This window comes from Salmo trutta, chromosome 12 (genome assembly GCF_901001165.1).
Source record: "Salmo trutta chromosome 12, fSalTru1.1, whole genome shotgun sequence".
In the NCBI taxonomy this organism is placed as follows: domain Eukaryota; kingdom Metazoa; phylum Chordata; class Actinopteri; order Salmoniformes; family Salmonidae; genus Salmo; species Salmo trutta.
Window position 1 is genome coordinate 15,783,954 of NC_042968.1, and position 26,674 is coordinate 15,810,627.

Consider the following 26,674-nt stretch of genomic DNA (forward strand, 5'->3'; position numbering starts at 1 on the left):
ATGCTATCCAGGTCTGTGCCCAAACAGTTCAAGCTTCTACTTTTAAAAATCCACCTTTCCAGAAATAAATCTTTCACTTTTGCCACTTGTTATAGGCCCCCCTCAGCCCCCAGCTGTGCCCTGGACACCATATGGGAATTAATTGCCCCCCACTTATCTTCAGAGTTTGTACTGTTAGGTGACCTAAACTTGGATATGCTTAACACCCAGGCCGTCCTACAATCTAAACCATATGCCCTCAATCTCACACAAATTTTCAAGGAACCTAACAGGTACAACCCTAAATCCGTAAACACGGGCACCCTCATAGATATCATCCTGACCAACCTGCCCTCTACACCTCTGCTGTCTTCAACCAGGATCTCAGCGATCACTGCCTCATTGTCTGCGACCGTAATGGGTCTGCGGTCAAACGACAACCCCTCATCACTGTCAAACGCTCCCTAAAACACTTCAGCGAGCAGGCCTTTCTAATCGACCTGGCCCGGGTATCCTGGAAGGATATTGACCTCATTCCGTCAGCAGAGGATGCCTGGTTGTTCTTTAAAAGTGCTTTCCTCACCACCTTAAATAAGCATTCCCCTTTCAAAAAATGTTGAACTAAGGACAGATATAGCCCTTGGTTCACTCCAGACTTGACTGCCCTTGACCAGCACAAAAACATCCTGTGGCGTACTGCATTAGCATCGAATAGCCCCCGCGATATGCAACTTTTCAGGGAAGTTAGGAACCAATATACACAGGCAATTAGGAAAGCAAAGCCTAGCTTTTTCAAACAGAAATTTGCATCCTGTAGCACAAACTCAAAAAAGTTCTGGGACACTGTAAAATCCATGGAAAATAAGAGCACCTCCTCCCAGCTGCCCACTGCACTGAGGCTAGGAAACACGGTCACCACCGATAAATCTACGATAATTGAGAATTTCAAAAAACATTTTTCTACAGCTGGCCATGCTTTCCACCTGGCTACCCCTACCCCGGTCAACAGCTCTGCACCCCCCACAGAAACTTGCCCAAGCCTCCCCCATTTCTGCTTCACCCAAATCCAGATAGCTGATGTTCTGAAAGGGCTGCAAAATCTGGACCCCTACAAATCAGCTGGGCTAGACAATCTGGACCCTCTCTTTCTAAAATTATCCACCGCAATTGTTGCAGCCCCTATTATTAGCCTGTTCAACCTCTCTTTCGTATCGTCTGAGATCCCTAAAGATTGGAAAGCTGCCGCGGTCATCCCCCTCTTCAAAGGGGGAGACACTCTAGACCCAAACTGTTACAGACCTATATCTATCCTACCCTGCCTTTCTAAAGTCTTTCAAAGCCAAGTTAACAAACAGATCACCGATCATTTCGAATCCCAATGTACCTTCTCCGCTATGCAATCTGTGCAGCCGTCTTCATCAACCTGGCCAAGGCTTTCGACTCTGTCAATCACCACATTCTTATCGGCAGACTAAACAGCCTTGGTTTCTCAAATGACTGCTTTGCCTGGTTCTCCAACTACTTCTCAGATAGAATTCAGTGTGTCAAATCGGAGGGCCTGTTGTCTGGACCTCTGGCAGTCTCTATGGGGGAGCCACAGGGTTCAATTCACAGGCCGACTCTTTTCTCTGTATACATCAATGATGTCGCTCTTGCTGCTGGTGATTCTGTGATCCACCTCTACGCAGACGACACCATTCTGTATACTTCTGGCCCTTCTTTGGACACTATGTAAACAAACCTCCAGACGAGCTTCAATGCCATACAACACTCCTTCCGTCACCTCCAACTGCTCTTAAATGCTAGTAAAACTAAATGCATGCTTTTCAACTGATCACTGCACGCACCCGCCCGCCTGTCTAGCATCACTACTCTGAACGGTTCTGACTTAGAATATGTGGACAACTACAAATACCTAGGTGTCTGGTTAGACTGTAAACTCTCCTTCCAGACTCACATTAAGCATCTCCAATCCAAAGTTAAATCTAGAATCGGCTTCCTATTTCACAACAAAGCATCTTTCACTCATGCTGCCAAACATACCCTCGTAAAACTGACTATCCTACCAATCCTTGAATTAGGCGATGTCATTTACAAAATAACCTCCAACACTCAACTCAGCAAATTGGATGTAGTCTATCACAGTGCCATCCATTTTGTCACCAAAGCCGCATATACTACCCACCACTGCGACCCGTATGCTCTCGTTGGCTGGCCCTCACTTCTTATTCGTCGCCAAACCCACTGGCTCCAGGTCATCTATAAGTCTTTGCTAGGTAAAGCCCAGCCTTAACTCAGCTCACTGGTCACCATAGCAGCACCCGCCCGTAGCACCCGCTCCAGCAGGTATATTTCACTGGTCATCCCCAAAGCCAATTCCTCCTGCTTTGCCCGCCTTTCCTTCCAGTTCTCTGCTGCCAATGACTGGAACGAATTGCAAAAATCACTGACACTGGAGACTTATATCTCCCTCACTAACTTTAATCACAAGCTGTCAGAGCAGCTTACCGATCATTGCACCTGTACACAGCCCATCTGTAAATAGCCCACCCAACTACCTCATCCCCATATTGTTTTTTTTTTTCTCCTTTGCACCCCAGTATCTCTACTTGCACATTCATCGATCACTCCAGTGTTTAATTGCTCAATTGTAATTATTTTGCCACTATGGCCTATTTATTATTGCCTTACCTCCCTAATCTTACTACATTTGCACACACTGCATATATATTTTTCTATTGTGTAATTGACTGTACGTTTGTTTATCCTATGTGGAACTCTGTGTTGTTTGTGTCGCACTGCTTTGCATTGTCTTGGCCAGGTCGCAGTTGTAAATGAGAACTTACCTGTCACGATTACCAGGATCAGTAGAGAGGCAGAGTCAGGTGCAGGAGACAGAGGTCCGGAGTAATAGTGGGTTTTAATAGAAAATCCGGGAACAACACAAGAAGACGAAAGGCACAGGGCGCACATAAATTCAACTCGGGAAAACACGTTCCCAAAACAAAAGACGCACGGGGCGCAGCCCGGTAAATATAATTAGCAACAAGCGCATCACTCACTCACAACTGTCCAGAGTTGACATAAAACAATCCCGCACGAGAACCCAAACTGAAAATACACACTAAATAACCCCCCACTAATGACAGACACGAAACAGGTGCAGGATAGACAGACAAAACCAAAAGACACAGAAACATAAATCGGTGGCAGCTAATAGGCCGGCGACGACGACCGCCGAGCGCCGCCCAACCGAGGAGGGGCGCCACCTTCGTTGGATACTGTGACATTACCTGGTTAAATAAAGGTGAAACAATGCAGGAAGCAGTGTAGATTAAACCTCTAATCTTTAAATGACATGTTCTAATCTTCATGCAAGGAAGAATGTAACAAAAACGATGCTCTCATGGTTCTTAGACAAAGAGTGGCAGTAGGAAGCAATGAATACATACAGTACCTAGATACGCTACAAATTGTTTCAGCTTTGAAGAGAATGGCTCAAGCATACAGTACAGTATAATATCCCCTCTTACGCTGCAGTATATCATCCACTCTCCCTGCCATCCATCCAGCTAATTTTGTCATGCTAGGGGGTTTGCGGCTCCCCAGTTTCCCTGTTTCCCATCATGTTGTAAGGAAATGCTAATGCGCAAGAATGCTTGGTTACCTGAGGCACTGCAGCCTGCTCTGTTTCAACATAACATCCAAAACGAAAGAGCTCGCTCTCAATATCCCCTCTCCACCATGGCAGCACACTGATCCCAGGGAGGCCACGGGAATCTGGTTCAGCAGCACAGTGCTGGCTGGCAGTCTGTGGATACTGAGAGATAGTTACAACAACAACAACAAGACCACCTACTACCTCTCCCTTCCTGCACGGCTCCACACCACACCACACAACAAGCTTAGCATTGCTTAATCTCCTTAACAAAATGGCTCCTATTACTCCTGGGTGCATCGTCTCATTATTTCCCAATGCTTAATAAATAAAAAATCTATATTCCCCCTGGAAAAACATTACTCAAGTTTGCAAATGGGAGAAATAAATTACTACATTGGGAAAAATTAAAAAAATTGTCTTACTCAATGTATTTTCTCATCCATTTTGTTTCAATTACACTTTGTCCTCTTTTTAGAGAGCCAGACAGTGTGCTGTGCTGCAGTAGAGAGAGAGCTTTCTCCAGTCCGTGTCATCAGCCTGTATGGGGATGGTACAGGGACCACCGTTGGGGTTGCTGGGAGCTGTCACTCATTAATAGTTCTTCTTAAGCCACCCCAACTTCAGCCCAGGGGTCGCATGGCCCTACTACTGGGACCATACTTTCCACCAGCAGATTCATGCATATTTGCATAACCTTCTTATTCATCATGGCATGCTTACATCAAAGGTCTCTAAGAACATTTTGCTCCAACGTCTGTTTATGTGTGTGTGTGTGTGTGTGTGTGTGTGTGTGTGTGTGTGTGTGTGTGTGTGTGTGTGTGTGTGTGTGTGTGTGTGTGTGTGTGTGTGTGTGTGTGTGTGAGAGAGAGAGAGAGAGAGAGAGCATGTGTCTGTATTTGTGCTGGTTTTTAGACTGTCTCTACACCACATTTGAACCGAAAGGAAAATGTGTCATATGGAATGTTAATGTATTCAGGCTTACAGTGTAATTATATGACACTAAATTGCAGAAAAGATCTGAACACACTGTAAATAAGTCCATATGGGTGTATTATCTGTGCTTTGTCTTATGTATACTGTATAAATGTTTAATGCATACAATAACTGAGTGGATTTAAAATGTTAATCATTGTGATGCTCTAAATCAAATTAGGGCTTTGGGAAAACAGCAAAACATGCCACAGAACACACATCTATTTTATTCATATTTCAGAGAAACAACAGAGCTACAATACAAACCCTGTCACTCTAGCTTTAATATCTTACTATTCTGTGCCACTCGAAATGTCCTTTTCAATGTCCACCAAGACGTTTGCTGAACGCTCACTATTCAGACAATCAGTCATTCTCATCACTCCACTAGAATGTTTGGTGTTCAAAATGGAGACGAATTTTGATTAGAAAAGGAGGGAAAAAGCTGACTATGCACACTTCTATTTGGCTTCTGCCAATGATATTTTGCCCTTTTCATTCCCTCAGATCACTGTATACTGTAGGAGGCAGGGTAGGAGGCGCTGTATTACCCTGAAATACACAAACAGGACGTGGCATGTATTGATGGGACCCACTAAAGGATGCTTGAACACGACATGGCAAACATTCACTCAATTTAAACAACACACGCACACACACGCACTGTCTGTCTGTCTGTCTGTCTGTCTGTCTGTCTGTCTGTCTGAGGAGCGCATTAGCATGCTGTAGTGTGCGTGTGTGCCTTCCCAGGCCTGCAGCAGAGTAAACACCAGCTGTGCGGAGAGACGGGCACCCAGGTGAGGAGAGCAGGTCAATCCAGGTTGTCGCCTCAGTTCTCCCTCAAGCTTTGGACACCAGGGCAGGAATATAATCAAGGCTAGAGCCGAGCTGGGATTCAGAGCAGAGCAGAGGACTCCAGCAAATGAGGACAGCGAATGACTAGTGATCCTCTCTACCCCTCCATCCAACCCGCCCTCGCCCGCTGTGACTGCCGCTAGTAAAAACTGAAAAAAAGATGGCTTGATGGAAATGGAACATTAAAGGCACATGCGAAACGAATATGTAAAAACAAATGTTTGTACCCTCGTTTGTCCAGAGACCACGCTTCACAACACACATTTCCGCACCCCGCTGCATTCAAACAGTCTGGCTTCACAACGCTGTTTTGTTTTATAAAGCCAGATACTGCTGCAGTTTTGCAGTCTGTACTTACAACATTACTTACAAGTCCCAAATGAGGCCACAGGATTAATAATTCATTGGCTCTTCCCTGCTACAAGCAACTAGTTAAAGCAATGCCACGCCATACACCAAAACAAACTGTATAGCCCTGGCTACAAACACATTGCTTGTTACTTATGTGGACAGGGGATGAGCAGTCCAAAGTCTGAATAGTATACTCTGATTCCATTTGAGACACCTTTCAGGACTATCAGCCAATCTTATGAACCGGTTTGCTTTAAGCCGAACCCGACTGTAGCAAGAGCTCCAGTTCTAGATTGTGCAGGTCTGCAGAGTTCCATAGAACCTTCTCCAGACGAGGAGATAGTGGCTCTTACAGAGGTGTGGAAGATGAAATGATATGCATTTCACACTTATATTCAATGATGCTTGATGCTGTTGTGGTATGTAACCACAACCCATGTTTATCACAGTATTTGTTGAATGCATGAAACAATCTTTTTGATCTCATTCAGGAGATGGGGAAAATATAGGATTGGATGTATATAGGCTGTGGGAAATGATGTTAAGGTATTGAAGCTCTAACAAGTAGTGAGCACCGCACTGAGGATGAAACGCTTTAATCCAGACTATAATCAAATGAAAGCAAATTCAATCCATTTACAAACAGCATGTTATCTTCTAATATTATTCATATTGCAGGAAAAACCTGTTTAAGAACATAGTACATATGATGTACAAACTCCATTCCAAGAATTGTACTTTTTTTATGCATTGTTGCACCACTGACCGAATGGCGAAAAACCCCACCAGTATAATTTTGCCATATATCTGTCGCAAAGACCGACAGGACTGGTATTGATGCTTTCAAGTGTATTCATACCTTAAAAGCTATCCTCAATCCTCCCCTTCCAAACATGCATTACATCCACACCACATACTGTACATTATGTGTTGAACCCTTTAAGTAATTTATCTAGGAACCTGATTAAGATTATAAAAAGGACTGGCAGACTGTCCTCAAGTATGCCGTCTTAAATAGTCTGCGAATACATGCAAATAAACTCAGAAAAAAAAGAAACGTCTTCTCACTGTCAACTGCGTTTATTTTCAGCAAACTTAACGTGTAAATATTTGTATGAACATAAGAAGATTCAACAACTGAGACATAAACTGACAAGTTCCACAGACATGTGACTAACATAAATGGAATAATGTGTCCCTGACCAATGGGGGAGGGGGGGCAAAATCAAAAGTAACAGTCAGTATCTGGTGTGGCCACCAGCTGCATTAAGTGCTGCAGTGCATCTCCTCCTCATGGACTGCACCAGATTTGCCAGTTCTTGCTGTGATATGTTACCCCACTCTTCCACCAAGGCACCTGCAAGTTCCCAGACATTTCTGAGGGGAATGGCCCTAGCTCTCACCCTCCGATCCAACAGGTCCCAGAAGTGCTCAATGGGATTGAGATCCGGGCTCTTTGCTGGCCATGGCAGAAAACTGACATTCCTGTCTTGCAGGAAATCACCCACAGAATGAGCAGTATGGCTGGTGGCATTGTCATGCTGGAGAGTCATGTCAGGATGAGCCTGCAGGAAGGTTACCACATGAGGGAGGAGGATGTCGTCCCTGTAACGCACAGCGTTGAGATTGCCTGCAATGACAACAAGCTCAGTCCGATGATGCAGTTACACACCACCCCAGACCATGACGGACCCTCCACCTCCAAATCGATCCGGCTCCAGAGTACAGACCTCGGAGTAACACTCATTCCTTCGATGATAAACGCGAATCTGACCATCACCCCTGGTGAGACAAAACCGTGACTCATCAGTGAAGAGCACCTTTTGCCAGTCCTGTCTGGTCCAGTGACACCCAATGGTGGAACAAGCTCCCTCACGACGCCAGGACAGCGGAGTCAATCACCACCTTCCGGAGACACCTGAAACCCCACCTCTTTAAGGAATACCTGGGATAGGATAAAGTAATCCTTCTAACCCCCCCGACCTTAAAAGATTTAGATGCACTATTGTAAAGTGGTTGTTCCACTAAATATCATAAGGTGAATGCACCAATTTGTAAGTCGCTCTGGATAAGAGCGTCTGCTAAATGACTTAAATGTAATGTTAAATGATTGGGTTTGTGCCGTTGTTGCCGGTGATGTCTGGTGAGGACCTGCCTTACAACAGGCCTACAAGCCCTCAGTCCAGCCTCTCTCAGCCTATTGCGGACTAGTCTGAGCACAGATGGAGGGATTGTGCGGTCCTGGTGTAACTCGGGCAGTTGTTGTTGCCATCCTGTACCTGTCCCACAGGTGTGAGGTTTGGATGTACCGATCCTGTGCAGGTGTTGTTACACGTGGTCTGCCACTGCGAGGACAAATAGCTGTCCATCCTGTCTCCCTGTAGCACTGTCTTAGGCGTCTCACAGTATGGACATTGCAATTTATTGCCCTGGCCACATCTGCAGTCCTCATGCCTCCTTGCAGCATGCCTAAGGCACGTTCACGCAGTTGAGCAGGGACCCTGGGCATCTTTCTTTTGGTGTTTTTCAGAGTCAATAGAAAGGCCTCTTTAGTGTCCTAAGTTTTCATAACTGTGACCTTAATTGCCTACCGTCTGTTAGCTGTTAGTGTCTTAACGACTGTTCCACAGGTGCATGTTCATTAATTGTTTATGGTTCATTGAACAAGCATGGGAAACAGTGTTTAAACCCTTTACAAATAAAGATCTGTGAAGTTATTTGGATTTTTACGAATTATCTTTGAAAGACAGGGTCCTGAAAAAGGGACGTTTCTTTTTTTGCTGAGTTTAAGTGTCAACATACAGTCAGGTACATAATTATTGGCACCCTTGATAAAGATTAGCAACAAATACGAGAAGCATCCAGCTGCAGATTATGCATGCTGACACTGCTTGGTCTGATTCGTAAAGCGCATGCGTGTGCTTCTGAGATTATATTTTTGCCAACGCCAAACCCAAGCTCTATTTTCATGTCATCTGACCATAGCACTGCCGGGAGTTTGAGAAATGCCACTGGCACTTCGATTGGAACCATCGCTATGGTCAGGTGATGCACACTAGTGGAAGCTTATGCAGAAAAGTACCTCATACCTCCGGAAAAATATGGTGGTGGATCTTATCTGGCTATTTTGCTTCCACTGGTCCTGGGGCCCTTGTTAAGGTCAACGAAGGGTTTCATGAACTCTACCAAGTACAAGGACATTTTTGCCAAAAACCTGGTTGCCACTGCCAAGAGGCTGACATGGTTAATTGTCCACAAAATCTAAATTGTCAGTCTCCAGACCCCATTGAAAACCTGTGGTTTGAATTGAAGAAGGCAGTCCACAAGAGCAGACAAATGATATCAATGATCTGGAAGGATTCTGTATGGAGGAATGGTCTAAGATCCCTCCCAATGTATTCTACAATCTCATTAAACATTTTAGATAACGGCTCAATGTGTTCTACAATTTCATTAAACATTTTAGATAACGGCTCAATGTGTTTTACTATCTCATTTATCATTTTAGATTATGGCTCAGTGCCGTTATCCTCACAAGGCGAGGGTGCTAGCGTAGTGAAAACAGGGGTGACAATAATTTGACAAATCTTTTTGAGATTTTTTTTATTAGTTGAAAAATAAAATATATTTATCTGAGCAATTCATTCGTATAAAATAATATAATTTCCCCCCAAAATAGAGCATAGCTCAGTATTTGTATTATTTATTTTACACAGTCTTATTTGCTCATCTTTAACAAGGGTGACAATAATTATGGACTTTGACTGTATATTCCAATCTATTCACCACATGTGCTAGAAAACATTTGAAAAAACAAACAAACCGTATTCTTATTACATTCATCATCATTTATTGTAGCCTCCTTTGTGATTTGAATGTGGTTTTTTTTGCCATTTTAAGCCCTGGGTCAAGCAAGGCATAGCAAATCTTCCCTTACACGTTTAATCCTTTGATCCAAGGGGGAGTTGTGGGTAGGATATCAGCGGGATGTGTGGGGCAGCAGCAGGTGAGATAGAGAGGGGAGCAACTCCTCACTTCTTACTCCATCATTCCATACTTCTATTCCTCCTCCACCCCCTACATTCCATGCACCCCTCCAGCATTCTGCATCACTCCTCTATCCCCTCCATCCCCTCCATCCCTCCTCCCTCTTCCCCTCCATCCCCTCCTCCATCCCTACTCCCTCTTCCCCTCTGTCCCTCCATCCCTGCTCCCTCTTCCCCTCCATTTCTCCTCCATCCCTCCTCCCTCTTCCCCTCCACCCCTTCCTCCATCCCTACTCCCTCTTCCCCTCCATCCCCTCCATCCCTCCTCCATCCCTCCTCCCTCTTCTCCCATCCCTCCTCCATTCCATCCCTCCTCCCTCTTCCCCTCCATCCCCTCCATCCCTCCTCCATCCCTCACCACTCCCATGGTGGGGCTGATGAGCCAGCCTTGACGCAGAGAGATCCACTGCAGCGAAATAGAGGAGAGGCACAGCTGGGGAACAGAATGGAAGACAACACCTCAGGGAGACGGAACACTGATGCTTAAAAATTACAAACACCCCAAAATGTACAAAACACACAGTGTGGAACACAGGTAACTTCACAATAGTGCTAATTTCCGCCAGAATTACACAAAATGAATTTGAGCAATTGTGCTCTTGGTTGTAACAACAGCTCAGACAGTGATCAATGAACAAGCTTGGGGGATTGTTGGATACAACACATTATACAACGTGAATTTTAACTCTGTTTCAAAGCACTCAGGGATAAAGGAACGCAGAAGAAGATGAACCGGAGTGTACAGAGCATTGGCATTACTAGCCACAGACAACACTCTCTCATAGGATGATCTCAAAGGACTTAAAGGAAGGTTGTGGCATGGATTAAAATAAAAAATAAGAAATCATCCAACACAATTTCCCATTGTTTCTGTATGTACAGTAACTGAACTGAGCAGATGTAGATCGCACCAGTCCAGTGCACATGGCCATGGCCAGAGGGGTGAGAGTGGACATCACAGAAAACGTGGCAGGAATGCATCAGTCCGATGGCCAGGGGGATCACAGTGTGCTTGTCCTCCTCCTCCTCCTGGCCCATCAATTATCAGGGCATCTTCCATTACCTTTCCCCTCACCTTGGATTGATGTGTGTTTAATGGTGGCCAAGGATTGGATTGATGTGTACAGAACCTTGCCGTTGACTACATTGCAAGGTTCATTGCAGACAAGTTAATCCGCCTGTCTCAAGGCCAGGCCAAGTCACCATTAATATTACGAGCAGGGGACAAATCATAGATAGATAATCTAAATAGAAATGTAATCACTTTTCTCCCAGGTTACCCGGCTTTTCCCACCAAAACAGGTAGTGTCATTCAAAAGGATATAAAGCATATAAATAGGCCTATGTCCGGATTTGATTAGAGATTTGATAGAAAATTCAAGCCTGATGCTACCTGAGCCTGATGAGCCCTACATTAAAAACATTTTATGAGGCCAAGCACAAAAAAGCCAAAATGATTGTACCGTTATCCATTACCTACACTACATGACCAAAAGTATGTGGACACCTGCTCGTCAAACATCTCATTCCAAAATTATGAGCATTAATATGGAATTGGTTCCCCCTTTGCTGCTATAACAGCCTCCACTCTTCTGGGAAGGCTTTCCACTAGATGTTGGAACATTACTGCGGGGACTTGCCATTCAGCCACAAGAGCATTAGCGAGGTCGGGCACTGATGTTGGGCGATTAGGCCTGGCTCATAGTCAGCATTCCAATTCATTTCAAAGGTGTTCGCTGGGGTTCAGGTCAGGGCTCTGTGCAGGAATGTCAAGTTCTTCCAAACTGATCTCGACAAACTATTTCTGTATGGACTTTGCTTTGTACAGAAGGGCATTGTCATGTTAAAACAGGAAAAGGTCTTCCCCAAACTGTTGCCACAAAGTTGGAAGCACATAATCCAAACCATGAAAAATAGCCCAAGACCATTATTCCTCCTCCACCAAACTTTACAGTTGGCACTATGCATTGGGGCAGGTAGCGTTCTCCTAGCATCCACCAAACCCAGATTTGTCCGTCAGACTGCCAGACGGTGAAGCGTGATTCATCACTCCAGAGAACGCATTTCCACTGCTCCAGAGTCCAATGGCGGCGAGCTTTACACCACTCCAGCCGACGCTTGGCATTGCGCATGGTGATCTTAGGCTTGTGTGCGGCTGTTTGGCCATGGAAACCTATTTCAAGAAGCTCCCGACTAACAGTTATTGTTCTGACGTTGCTACCAGAGGCAGTTTGGATCTAGGTAGTTTGGAACTCGCTAGTGATTGTTGCAACCGAGGACAGACAATTTTTACATGCTATGCGCTTCCGCTTCCGGTCCTGTTCTGTGAGCTTGTGTGGCTGACCACTTTGCGGCTGAGCCGTTGTTGCTCCTAGACCTTTCCACTTCACAAAGATGAACGGAGCAAAGTACAGAGAGATCCTTGATGAAAACCTGCTCCAGAGCGCTCAGGACCTCAGACTGGGGAGAAGGTTCACCTTCCAACAGGACCACGACCCTAAGCACACAGCCAAGACAATGTCCTTGAGTGGCGCAGCCAGAGCACTGACTTGAACCTGATCGAACATCTCTGGAGAGACCTGAAAATAGTTGTGCAGCGACGCTTCCCATCCAACCTGACAGCTTGAGAGGATCTGCAGAGAAGAATAGGAGAAACTCCACATATACAGGTGTGCCAAGCTTGTAGCGTCAAACCCAAGACACAAGGCTGTAATTGCTCCCAAAGGTGCTTCAACAAAGTACTGAGTAAAGGGTCTAAATACTTATGTAAATGTGATATTTTAGTTTTGTATATTTAATACATTTTCAAAAATGTTTAAAAAACTGTTTTTGGTTTGTCATGATGGGTTATTGTGTGTAGATTGATAAGGGGTGAAAACAATTTAATCGATTTTCGAATAAGTCTCTAATGTGGAAAAGGTCAAGGGGTGTGAACACTTTCCGAATAGGCTACTGCACATTACACATGACAGAAAAACACAAAAGCCCATAGATGTAAATTATAAAAAACTCCAGTAGGCGTTTCTTTTTGAGTGTGAACTGTATTACTGTACTGTATTGTATTGTACTGTATGATATGGACTGGAATTACGAAACCTCATTCAAACCATGATAATTCTGCTGCAGCACATACGACCTACAAAGTTAAAAGCATAGGCTAGCGAATTTGATTAAAATGTTTAAATACTGTTTAACAGGGCCTATTTGTATAATTAGCAGGCTCAGCATATATACCTTTCATAATATTTCCCCTAATGTTATTAGCATTCTCTCTATTGTTGCTTCATTCTGTCCTCGCTTTCAACAGTTAAATGAAATATGTTTTGTTGTCCTTATCTTCATACTTCTGACATACTTCAATAAAATATGACGAGAATAAGATGCAGACGGCTTTCACTTCTCTTCAAGAAGATTGAATGGTTATGGGTCTGAATAAATAACTGCTATTCGCTCTTCCTTCAAAGTACCCGTGAGTTATATTGGCTGCTGTATTTCACAATCAGCAAACAAGAGCTTACGTCCCTCTACAAATAGTCGATTGGTTTAAGTAATTCAACCCCAAAAAATGTGCAGAAAGCTATTCTAGTATAGCTTTTCCTGCATGGGACTCAAAGAGCTAAAGAGCGTTTTTTTAAGGAGAGAGGGCTGCGGATCCCAGGTGCGTGCGTATTGCGCAAGAGACAGAGGCTATACATTAGAAGCTTATTATGCATAACCCATCATTCATTAGCTAAATACAAGGCTAATATTGCATTGAATTTAGTACCTGAAATAGGTAGGCTACGACATCTATACATACATACAGTATATATACATGTTGAACAGGATTATCTATTTTGGATGCAATTTGAATGGAATTGCTGGAGCGAAAGGCTGCGAGAGAGTGCTAGGGAGTGCACTGATTTAAAGCAATGATATTTTAGTGATAGGCTGTTTTCAAACTCCGCAGCTGCAATTTAAAAAAGATCATCTTTACAATAAAATAATTTATGTGACCCTGAAAGCCAGATGGAGATGTGCAAAATAGATGTGCATTGGGTCTTTATGTACATTTTTTACATTTTAGTCATTTAGCAGACGCTCTTATCCAGAGCGACTTACAGTAGTGAATGCATACATTTCATACAATTTCATACATTTAAAAAAAATGTTTTACTTCCTGTGCTGGCCCCCCGTGGGAATCAAACACACAACCCTGGTGTTGCAAACACCATGCTCTACCAACTGAGCTACAGGGAAGACTGAGCAAAAATATAAACGCAACATGTAAAGTGTTGACCGGGGCGCCAAGTCTAGGTACAAGAGGCTTCTAAACAGCTTCTACCACCCAAGCCATAAGACTCCTGAACAGATAATCAAACCGGTGCCCCCGCAAATTGACACATTGACTCTGTCCTGGTACCCCCTGTATATAGCCCCGCTATTGTTATTTACTGCTGCTCCTTAATAATTAGCTTTTCTTATCTCTTACTTTTTTTGTGGTATTTTCTTAAAACTGCATTGTTTGTTACGGGCTTTTATTTCACTGTAAGACCTTACAGTGAAATAAAATACTTGTTGTATTTGGCGCATGTGACAAATACCATTTGATTTGATTTGATTTGGTCCCATGTTTCATGAGCTGAAATAAAATATCTCAGAAATGTGTCATATGTACAAAAAGCTTATTTCTCTCAAATTTGGTACACAAATTTGGTTACATCCCTGAGCATTTCTGCTTTGCCAAGGTAATCCATCCACCTGACAGGTGTCAAGAAGCTAATAAAACAGAATGAGCATTACGCAGGTGCACCTTGTGCCGGGGACAATAAAAGGCCACTTTAAGATGATCGGTTTTGTCACACAACCAGTGGTGGAAAAAGTACCCAATTGTCATACTTGAGTAAAAGTAAAGATAACTAAAACTAAAAGTATAAATAATTTCAAATTCTTTATATAAAGCAAAGTAAACTGCATAATTGTCTTGTTTTTTAAATTTACGGATAGCCAGGGGCACGCTTCCACACTCAGACATAACTTATAAAAGAATGTGTTTAGTAAGTCTGCCAGATCAGAGGCAGTAGGGATGACCAGAGATGTTCTCTTGATAAGTGTGTGAATTAGACAATTTTCTTGTCCTGCTAAGCATTCAAAATGTAACTAGTACTTCTGGGTCTCAGGGAAAATGAATGGAGTAAAAAGTACATTATTTTCTTTAGGAATGTAGTGAAGTAAAAGTAAAGTTTAGATACCCTAAAAAACTACTTAAGTAGTGCTTTCAAGTATTTTTATTTAAGCACTTTACACCACTGCACACAACATAATGCCCCAGATGTCTCAAGTTTTGAGGGAGCGTGCAATTGGCATGCTGACTGCAGGAATGTCCAGTTGTAGCCAGAGAATTGAATGTTCATTTCTCTACCATAAGCTTCCTCCAACGTCGTTTTACAGAATTTGGCCTCACAACCACAGACCATGTGTAACCACGCCAGCCCAGGACCTCCATATTCAGCTTCTTTACCTGCGGGATCGTCTGAGAGGGGTGGGGGTGCTGAGGGGTGTTTCTGTCTGTAATAAAGTCCTTTTGTGGGTAAAAATTCACTCTGATTAGCTGGGCATAGCTCCCCAGTGGGTGGGCCAGACTGCCAAGTGGGTGGGACTATGCCCTCCCAGGGCCAACTGCGGCTGCACCCAAATCAAAATCAAATCAAATCAAATTTTATTGGTCACATACACATGGTTAGCAGATGTTATTGCGAGTGTAGCGAAAGGCTTGTACCTCTAGTTCCGACAGTGCAACAATATCTAACATGTAATCTAACAATTCTATAACAACGATCTAATACACACAAATCTAAGTAAAGGAATGGAATAAGAATATATACATATACATATATGGATGAACAATGACAGAGTGGCATAGGCAAGATGCAATAGATGGTATAAAACACAGTATATACAGTTGAAGTCGGAAGTATACATACACCTTAGCCAAATACATTTAAACTCAGTTTTCACAATTCCTGACATTTAATCCTAGTAAACATTTCCTGTCTTAGGTCAGTTAGGATCACCACTTTATTTTAAGAACATGAAATGTCAGAATAATATTAGAGAGAATGATTTATTTCAGCTTTTATTTCTTTCATCACATTGCCAGTGGGTCAGAAGTTTACATACACTCAATTAGTATTTGGTAGCATTGCCTTTAAATTATTTAACTTGGGTCAAACATTTCGGGGAGCCTTCCACAAGCTTCCCACACTAAGTTGGGTGAATTTTGGCCCATTCCTCCTGACAGAGCTGGTGTAACTGAATCAGGTTTGTAGGACTCCTTGCTCGCACACACTTTTTCAGTTCTGTCGACATCATTTTCCTCCCTCATGATGCCATCTATTTTGTTAAGTGCACCAGTCCCTCCGCAAGCAAAGCATCCCACAACATGCTGATGCCACCCCCGTGCTACGTGGTTGGGATGGTGTTCTTCGGCTTGCAAGCCTCCCCGTTTCTCCTCCAAACATAACGATGGTCATTATGGCCAAAGAGTTCTATTTTTGTTTCATCAGACCAGAGGACATTTCTCCAAAAAGTACGATCTTTGTCCTGATGTGCAGTTGCAAACCGTAGTCTGGCTTTTTTTATGGGGCAGTTGCTTCTTCCTTGCTGAGCGGCCTTTCAGGTTATGTCGATATAGGACTCGCTTTACTGTGGATATAGATACTTTTGTACCTGTTTCCTCCAGCATCTTCACAAGGTCCTTTGCTGTTGTTCTGGGATTGATTTGCACCTTTCGCACCAAAGTACGTTCATCTCTAGGAGACAGAACACATCTCCTTCCTGAGCGGTATGACGGCTGCGTGGTCCCATGGTGTTTATACTTGCTTACTATTGTTTGTACAGATGAACGTGGTACCTTCAGGCGTTTGGAAATTGCTCCCAAGGATGAACCAGACCTGTGGAGGTCTACACATTTTTTTCTGAGGTCTAACCTTTGGATATGGTTCTACCTGGGAGATCAATAATATAGCCTCATCCTCCCAGTCTTCAGAAGGTGCTGATGGCCAGGGTTTTAGCTGCAGGCTGGTTCATAGGCACACACAGATATTTAGTGTGAAATGTACACTTATAACGGTTATAAATTATGGTTATAAATGAAGCCCCGGATGTATACAACGACTACAAGCCCATTAGGATCCAGTTCAACTTGGCCTCACCCTCTCTTCACCCGCTACTTGGTTTCTGGCTGGGAGGGGGAAGCCAATTCATTTGGGTTGAGATGACTCCCTATGACACACTCAGTTCCCTCTCCCAATGGGGGGTAGCACTTCTCTCACTTTCCAACATGCACTCTGGTTTTATGATGATCTTACCTCAAACATACTTCTCTGAACAAGATATCTCTCTGTGTCTCCAAGGTCAGTGGTGAACAACCACTACGATACATGTTTATTCCACTTGTACTATCCATGCTTAACATAATGCTAATATTACACATAAGAATACATAATTTGTGATTTGTTATAGGGGTATTTTAAGTAAAGTGTTGCTACAATGATATATGACAAATAGTATGGTGGGAGTACAAATCGCCTGAGAGCTGAGAGGCATCACTATAGTGGTGAATCACTGTTGCTTTGTAATTGTCTCTACCATATTTACATGTTCAAAAATGGAAACCTTTTGTGAGGCACCGGCTAGAATCTCTCCCATGAGTCAGAATGCCATTACATATTCATGGCTTTCTACGTGGAAAAAGCCATTTGAGTTCGAGGTGCCAGGGAGAGGTGAGCGAAGGCATGGATTAACAGAGGTGGCAGGGTTGATGAATACAAACATTTAGGCGATTATGTTTCTGATTGGAATTATGCTTGGCGGGCAGATTTATTCAAAGCATGGAGGACGATTTGATTCTCATCCCTCCTGTCATCTCTAAAGGAGTTTTGACATGCAGTGTATGCTGCTGGCTCCCATCGGGATGTGATGGCATTCAGTTTTAAATGACCTTAAGAGTGATATAGAAGATAAGACTGAAAGTGAAACAGGCAATAAATGAGGTTATTCAATGGCAACACAATATTTCTATTGAATATGGAAATTCTATGTCATATTTGAGATATTTCTTATTTTCATAAATGAAGGACTGCACCAGTTTGATCCCTGACATACTGTGATGCAATGGTGGTCTTCTTTAAATGCAGCCAAAACAGTTTTTTCTTTTTGAAGGCACGCACAGCTAAACACACAAGAAACACTTCCGAGAGAATAATTTATGTTCTTAATATAGGAAATTGATCTCTAGCTTATTTGATGTTCTCTGTTTAAAGAATGAGCTTCACTGTTTACCTTTTGACCCGTTCCTCTTTCAGGACCGGATGCAACCGCCAGAGTTCTCTGATACAAGGCAATGAAAGGTTCTCTGAGGATCCCGTGAGGGTGTTAAGCTAAAGCCCAGTAATCAAACTGACCTACAGTACAACAGTATGTGATTGCTCGTTCGTCTAAGACCACAGTCATGTCAAAGGCATCATTAAAATCCACATACACTAAACATCAAACGTAACCTTAAAAAACGAAGGCAATATATTGTTATTTATGGAAGATAATGAAAAGAAAAAAACGCAAACCATCCACTAGCTGTTTTCAATGTCAACCTTTTTGGCTCTTATTGATCTTGGTTACAACCACAACAACCCCTATTTTTATCACCATGGCAACCTTTTCTCAGAGCACAGATAGACAATAGAGCTAAAGTTAAGGATGTGCACAATAAAAGCTCCAGTTGATTCCACGGCTCCAGAGCCAAAAGTCAACTTGTCATGACAACAACAAAGTGAACAAATAGACAAACTCATGAATAAATGCAAACAGGTTTAAATATGCACATAAATCAGTCTGTCCATGGTTTTCTGATGACAACTTGTGCAAAGTTTACAGAGCTGTGCCCCCGTGCAGCCGAAGTGGGGTGGGCAGCCCCCCGCTAGCCCCCTGCTGGCCCTGGAGAAGACACCACCACCACCACCTCAGACCTCCATTTACAATCAAAATACAGTTTAGCCGCCACAGTTCCACTCCCCTTCCTTTGTGTTTTGCCGCTAAAGGAGCTTCTATATTCCGACTGCAGTACGGTGCTGTGTCAAAGCGTACAGCATGTCTGGTAGACTGACAGGCCTGTTTATATGCAGAACTCTACATAACCATCCGTCACCTTGGGAGCAGCAGGGCCTCCCAGCCTGAATGATAAAGTTCACATTGGCTAAAGTAGACTGAGATGAACAAACGGGTCTATATCAAAATGAATCTCAACATTCCATGATTTGTTACACACGCTCATGTAAACATTACAGTTCTGGTCACTTAGGGTGATCAGTGGTATTTCCAGCCAGCCAGTCATAGGCCTACACCTACCCACCATACATACAGTTAAAGTCGGAAGTTTACATACACTTATGTTGGAGTCATTAAAACTCGTTTTTCAACCACTACACAAATTTCTTGTTAACAAACTATAGTTTTGGCAAGTAGGTTAGGACATCTACTTTGTGCATAACACAAGTCATTTTTCCAACAATTGTCTACAGACAGATTATTTCACTTAAAATTCACTGTATCACAATTCCAGTGGGTCAGAAGTTTACATACACTAAGTTGACTGTGCCTTTAAACAGCTTAGAAAATTCCAGAAAATTATGTCATGGCTTCAGAATCTTCTGATAGGCTAATTGACATAATTTGAGTCAATTCGAGGTGTACCTGTGGATGTATTTCAAGGCCTACCTTTAAACTCAGTACCTCTTTGCTTAACATCATGGGAAAATCAAAAGAAATCAGCCAAGACCTCAGAAAAAAAATTGTAGGCCTCCACAAGTCTGGTTCATCCTTGGGAGCAATTTCCAAACGCCTGAAGGTACCACATTCATCTGTACAAACAATAGTATGCAAGTATAAACACTGTCATACTGCTCAGGAAGGAGACACATTCTGTCTCCTAGAGATGAACGTACTTTGGTGCGAAAAGTGCAAATCAATCCCAGAACAACAGCAAAGGACCTTGTGAAGATGCTGGAGGAAACAGGTACAAAGTATCTATATCCACAGCAAAACGAGTCCCATATCGAGATAACCTGAAAGGCCGCTCAGCAAGGAAGAAGCCACTGCAACTGCGCATGGGGACAAAGATCGTACTTTTTTGGAGAAATGTCCTCTGGTCTGATGAAAAAAAAATGAACTGTTTGGCCATAATGACCATCGATATGTTTGGAGGAGAAAGGGGGAGGCTTGCAAGCCAAAGAACACCATCCTTTGCTGCAGGAGGGACTGGTGCACATCACAAAATAGATGTTATCATGAGGGAGGAAATTTATATGGATATATTGAAGTAACATCTCAAGGCATCAGTCATGAAGTTAAAGCTTGGTCGCAAATGGGTCTTCCAAATGGACAATGACCCCAAGCATACTTCCAAAGTTGTGGCAAAATTGCTTAAGGACAACAAAGTCAAGGTATTGGAGTGTCCAACACAAAGCCCTGACCTCAATCCTATAGAACATTTATGGGCAGAACTGAAAAAGCGTGTGCGAGCAAGAAAGCCTACAAACCTGACACAGTTACACTAGCTCTGTCAGGAGGAATGGGCCACAATTCAACCAACTTATTGTGGGATGCTTGTGTAAGGCTACCCAAAACATTTGACCCAAGTTAAACAATTTAAAGGCAATACTACAAAATACTAATTGAGTGTATGTAAACTTCTGACCCACTGGGAATGTGATGAAAGAAATAAAAGCTGAAATAAATCATTCTCTCTACTATTATTCTGACATTTCACATTCTTAAAATAAAGTGGTGATCCGACTTCAACTGTACGTATTAGACAGCCAAACCAGCAAACAAGTCTTCAAAAAGGCAGGATTTTTTACACATGCTCATTAGTAGTTGTTGAATTGTAAACAATATGTAATTGCTTTGATCCTACTGTTATAGTTGAGCCTATAATTGTTTGCAATGAATCTACCATTTCAAGTGCTTTTTGATGATCTCATCAGCAATGCAGAATTAATATTATCTGAGTGTTCTCCTCCATCTAAGTAGATGTGTGATAGTGGATAACTGACAGGTTGTACCTTCATCTCAGATAATGTAATGCTACATGTGTGGACAGGAGAGGCAGGTAATGACTAGTAACCACTTTCTCAAATAATTCTGCTAGTTACCATTTTCACTGGCATGACAGTCCCCATGTTCTCCGGCACTGGATACAGAGACCCGTGTCCTTCATGGTTGTCAGCCCTCGCTCACACATCGATCTGGCCTGTTTTAAGTGCATTAGACCTCTGTGTTTCAAAGACACCGTCCTTAGGTCTGATCCCCTTAGTGCTGCTTTGACTGTCTAATGTGTGTGTTGTACTGCAGGTTGGATGTACTCTACTGTAGCTAGGCCTGGATACCAGTGATCACCCTCCGTGTCTGAAACTGTGATGCTTACGTTACATTTTCATTCTAGTCATTTAGCAGACACTCTTATCCAGAGCGACTTACAGGAGCAATTAAGGTTAAGTGCCTTGCTCAAGGGCACATCAACATATGTTTCACCTATCAGGCTTTGGGATTCGAACCAGCAACTTTTCGATTACTGGCCCAACACTCTCAACCGACATTTACATTACTCTTAGATTATCCTTAGAATAAATTGAATTCATAGAATATAGTAGTTGCTGTCATAATAGTTTCTTTCCTTTTCTGAAAGATGACTGAGCTAATGAGATCATTTAGGTTGTTTGCCCTCTGAGCAGGCTTTGATACAGTGCAAATTATTTTAATTTGACTAAGGCCATCCTGGAGGACAGCTCTCCCCTTGCCTGGCTGATCGGTGAAGTGCTCTTTAATTGGTTTAAACTTTGCTCTGGCTACCTTGGGATCCACACACTTAATTTCAGCAAAAGGTCAATATCAATAAATCCAATGCTGAGAGAGGGAGAGATGGAGAGGGGAGAGAGGCAGTCTCTGCAGTCTCTTCCCTTTACCTGACCACCACGAGGGTAGAGAGCTACAGAGCTGACCCTGGCCACCACCACACACCAACAGGGGTCTGGGAAGAAGATTAGAATTTCAAGCTCTGTCGGTCCACCCTCTTGTCAGCTGTTTATTGCCTATGACCTCGGCAAGATGAGGTCAGATTTTCATATTATAGCAAACCAACTCCTTTGGCACAATTGGTAGCAATATATTCAACAGGGGCACAATAAAATGGACAGAAAGGCAATGGGAGAGAGGAGAACAGGATGTGGACAGGGGGAGGTAAAGATATGGGACAGGTGGTCAGTTTAAAGGTGCAAAGCAAAAGAGACTATACAAAAGATTGTTTGCACTATGGAATAGATGAGGATGAACAGAGAGTGATATGAAATGCAATCTACTTTGGAAGGCCTTTCTCATTGCATCAGACCCCCTTTCATGTTTGGGCACTAGGCTATCCCAGCCCTAGAGGAAGCTAGCAGCGGGGATCCAAGGCCAGAGGAGGGCTGAGGGAGGAGAGAGCCTGCAGCACTCCAGGCCCCCAGGGAAAGTTCCATGGCTCCTTGCTCCCCCCTCAGGATTTAATTCACCATAATGGAGAGATGAACAGCCTCGCTGATTACATGTCTAATGCTTTCTGCAGCTCATCACTCTCTAAAACCCAAGAGGGACACACACAAACACACAAACACACACACACACACACAACTCATATAACCAACAAACCCCCTTACAAAAAAACATGTGAAAAAACATGTGAAAAGAACACGTGAAAAACCACATTTACAAAAATTCACAAGTCAAACACGTGTGACATACACTCCCATTCAAAAGTTTGTGGTCACTTAGAAATGTCCTTGTTTTTGAATGAAAAACACATTTTTTGTCCATTAAAATAACATCAAATTGATCAGAAAGTGTAGACAGTGTAGACATTATTAATGTTGTAAATGACGTTTGTAGCTGGAAACGGCAGATTTTTTATAGAATATCTACATCGGCGTACAGAGGCCCATTTTCAGCAACCATCACTCCTGTGTTCCAATGGCACGTTGTGTTAGCTAATCCAAGTTTATCGTTTTAAAAGGCTAATTGATCATTAGAAAACCCTTTTGCAATTATGTTAGCACAGCTGAAAACTGTTGTCCTGATTAAAGAAGCAATACAACTGGCCTTCTTTAGACTAGTTGAGTATCTGGAGCATCAGCATTTGTGGGTTTGATTACAGGCTCAAAATGGCCAGAAACAAAGACCTTTCTTCTGAAACTCGTCAGTCTATTCTTGTTCTGAGAAATGAAGGCTATTCCATGCGAGAAATTGCCAAGAAACTGAAGATATCGTACTGTGTACTACTCCCATCACAGAACAGCGCAAACTGTCTCTAACCAGAATAGAAAGAGGAGTGGGAGGCCCCGGTGCACAATTAAGCAAGAGGACAAGTATATTAGAGTGTCTAGTTTGAGAAACAGATGCCTCACAAGTCCTCAACTGGCAGCTACATTAAATAGTACCCGCAAAACACCAGTCTCAACGTCAACAGTGAAGAGGCGACTCTGGGATGCTGGCCTTCTAGGCAGAGTTCCTCTGTCCAGTGTCTGTGTTCTTTTGCCCATCTTAATCTTTTATTTTTATTGGCCAGTCTGAGATGTGGCTTTTTCTTTGCAACTCTGCCTAGAAGGCCAGCATCCCGGAGTCGCCTCTTCACTGTTGACGTTGAGACTGGTGTTTTGCGGGTACTATTTAATGAACCATCTGCCTCCTGTGTCTGCATCTTGGTCTCGCCCTGTGTCGTTATAGTATGAACTGGCCATGACTGACCCAGCAGACTCGGACCGGTTCCGCAACGCTGTCTCCCTGCAGAGAGCCACCATTGAAAAACATGAGGAGCTATTTCAGAGCCTTATGGAAGGTCTCCATACACTGTCGAGATGCCATGACCAGGGTTTCAAGACGTTACTAGAGCAATTCCATGGACTATCTATCAGGCAGCATGCCAACGGAGACCTCCCGGACGCTCAGTAATTCCCCTGTCAGTGAAGATTTTGTACAGCCTACCCTGGCTTCCTGAGAACCCCGCTTACCTCCTCCTGAGCGCTATGTTGGGGACCCTGGAACCTGCCAGGTGTTTCTTTCCCAGTGCTCCCTCATCTTTGAGCTGCAGCCCTCTTCGTTCCTTTCGGACTGTTCAAGAATATCCTATAACGCTAATGTCTGGTAAAGCGCTCTCCTGGGCTATGGCGGTTTGGGAGGAACAATCCACCATTTGCCTTCGTTTAGAGGATTTCATGGCGGAGGTGAGGAAGGTATTCGATTCTCCGGTGTCCGGGAGAGAGGCAGCTTGAAAGCAACTTCAATTATGTTAAGAACCCCGTAGTGTGGCAGACTATGCAGTAGACTTTTGCACGTTGGCTGCCGAGAGTGCCTGGAACCCGGAGTCTCTGTTCGATACCTTTCTTCATAGACTATCCGAGGAGATTAAAGGCGAGCTCGCAGCTCGGGAGTTACCCCTGGATCTCGACTCTCTTGTAGCCTTAACAATAAAGATCGATGGATGTCTATGGGAGCGCAGGAGGGAGATGAGGTCTGTTTTCAGCCCCACTCATTCATCCATGGCTGCTTGCTTGCCCCGAAGAACTCCGGAAGTCCCCAAGGCCTGCATTTCCGAGAGGATCCGAAGGCACCCAAGTCCCCTCGGGAATGAGCAACTAATTCTCTACAGTGCCTGTGCAACGGGGCAGAGCTAGGTTGTCGCCTCAGGAACGAATACAGAGGCTTAACTCCAACAGTTGCATGTATTGTGGTGCTAAGGGCATTACAAATCCGCCTGTCCAGTAAAAGATCAGACTCATCAGCTAGGTAAGAGTACTATGGTGGGCCATACTGGGAGTTTGCGAATTCCACCGCTCCACTATCTCCTTTCTGGGATACGTCATTGATGAATCCATTGATGGAGTGTTCAGATGAATCCTGAAAAGGTGAGAGCGGTGGTGGATTGACACCAATCCGCATCCAGAATGCAGCTAAAATGTTTCATGGGATTTTCTCATTTCTACCATGGCTTCATTCGGGGCTACAGCACCCTGGCGGCTCCCCTCTCTGCACTCACTTCTCCCAAGGTGTTTTTGGACCTCAAGCGTCAGTTTACTACAGCCCTCATCCTCATCATTAGGATCCTTTCCGTCAGTTCTTGGTTGAGGTCGACGCTTCTGACTTTGGAGTGGGGGATTTTCATCTGTGTTTTTCATAGCTGTCTATTTACCACCACAAACCGATGCTGGCACTAAGACCGCACTCAACAAGCTGTATATGGCCGTAAGCAAATGAGAAAATGCTCATCCAGAGTCAGGGCTCTTGCTGGCCGTGGATTTGAATGCAGGATAATTGCAATCAGTTTTTTTTTTTTTACCAGCATGTCACCTGTGCAACTAGAGAAATAAATATTCTAGAGTACCTTTACTCCACACACAGAGGCGCATACAAAGCTCCATTTGGAAAATCTGACCACAACTCTATTCTCCTGATTCCTGCATACAAGAAAAAACTCAAACAGGAAGTACCAGTGAGACGCTCAATATGGAAGTAGTCCGATGAAGCGGATGCTAAGCTACAGGACTGTTTCTCTAGCACAGACTGGAATATGTTTCAGGATTCATCTGATGGCAATGATAAGTTTATGTTATCAATGCATCGACAAAGTTGTCCCCATAGTGACCGTATGTACATATCCTGAACAGAAGCCATGGATTACAGGCAACATCCACACTGAGCTAAAGGCTAGAGCTGCTAGAGCGGGACACTAATCCGGACGCTTATAAGAAATCCCGCTAAGCCCTCCAACGATCCATCAAACACGCAAAGCGTCAATACAGGACTAAGATCGAATCTTACTACACCGGCTCTGATGCTCGTCGGATGTGGCAGGGCTTGCAAACTATCACGGATTGCAAAGGGAAGACAAGTGCTGCCCAGTGAGGCCAACCTACCAGACAAGTTAAATGCCTTGTAAGCTCGCTTTGAGGCAAGCAACACTGAACCATGCGTGAGAGCACCAACTGTTCCGGACAACTGTACAATCACGCTCTCCATAGCCGGTGTGAGTAAGACCTTTAAACAGGTTAACATTCACAAGGTCGCAGGGTCAGATAGATTACTAGGATGCGTACTCAAAGCAGGGTCAGACGGATTACCAGGATGTGTCCTCAGAGCATGTACTGACCAGCTGGCAAGTGTCTTCACTGACATTTTCAACCTCTCCCTGACCCATGTTGCAAGCAAATCACCATAGTCCCTGTGCCCAAGGACGCCAAGGTAAAGTGTCTAAATGATTACCGAACCATAACACTCACATCTGTAGCCATTAACTGCTTTTAAAAACTGGTCACGGATCACATCAACACCATCATTCCAGAAACCCTGGTCCCAATCTAATTTGCAAACCGCTACAACAGATCCACAGATGACTCAATCGCTATTGCATTCCACGCTGCCCTTTTTCACCAGGATAATTGACTACAGCTCAGTGTTCAACACCATAGCGCCCTCCAAGCTCATCACTAAGCTAAGGAGCCTGGGACTGAACACCTCCCTCTGCAACTGAATCCTAGACTTCCTGATGGGCTGCCCCCATCATAACATTTAAGGTCAGGGTGAGAACTCATGGATTTCTTCTCACATGTGAAAGGTGGCATTAACATGCGAACTCAAATTTTAATAAATGTGAAAATATGGTTTCACATGTGAAATTTAAGCTCAACATGTGAAAACAGCTATTTCCCATGTAAAAAAAATGCGATTTCTCATTTGAAAATGTTACCTGTTT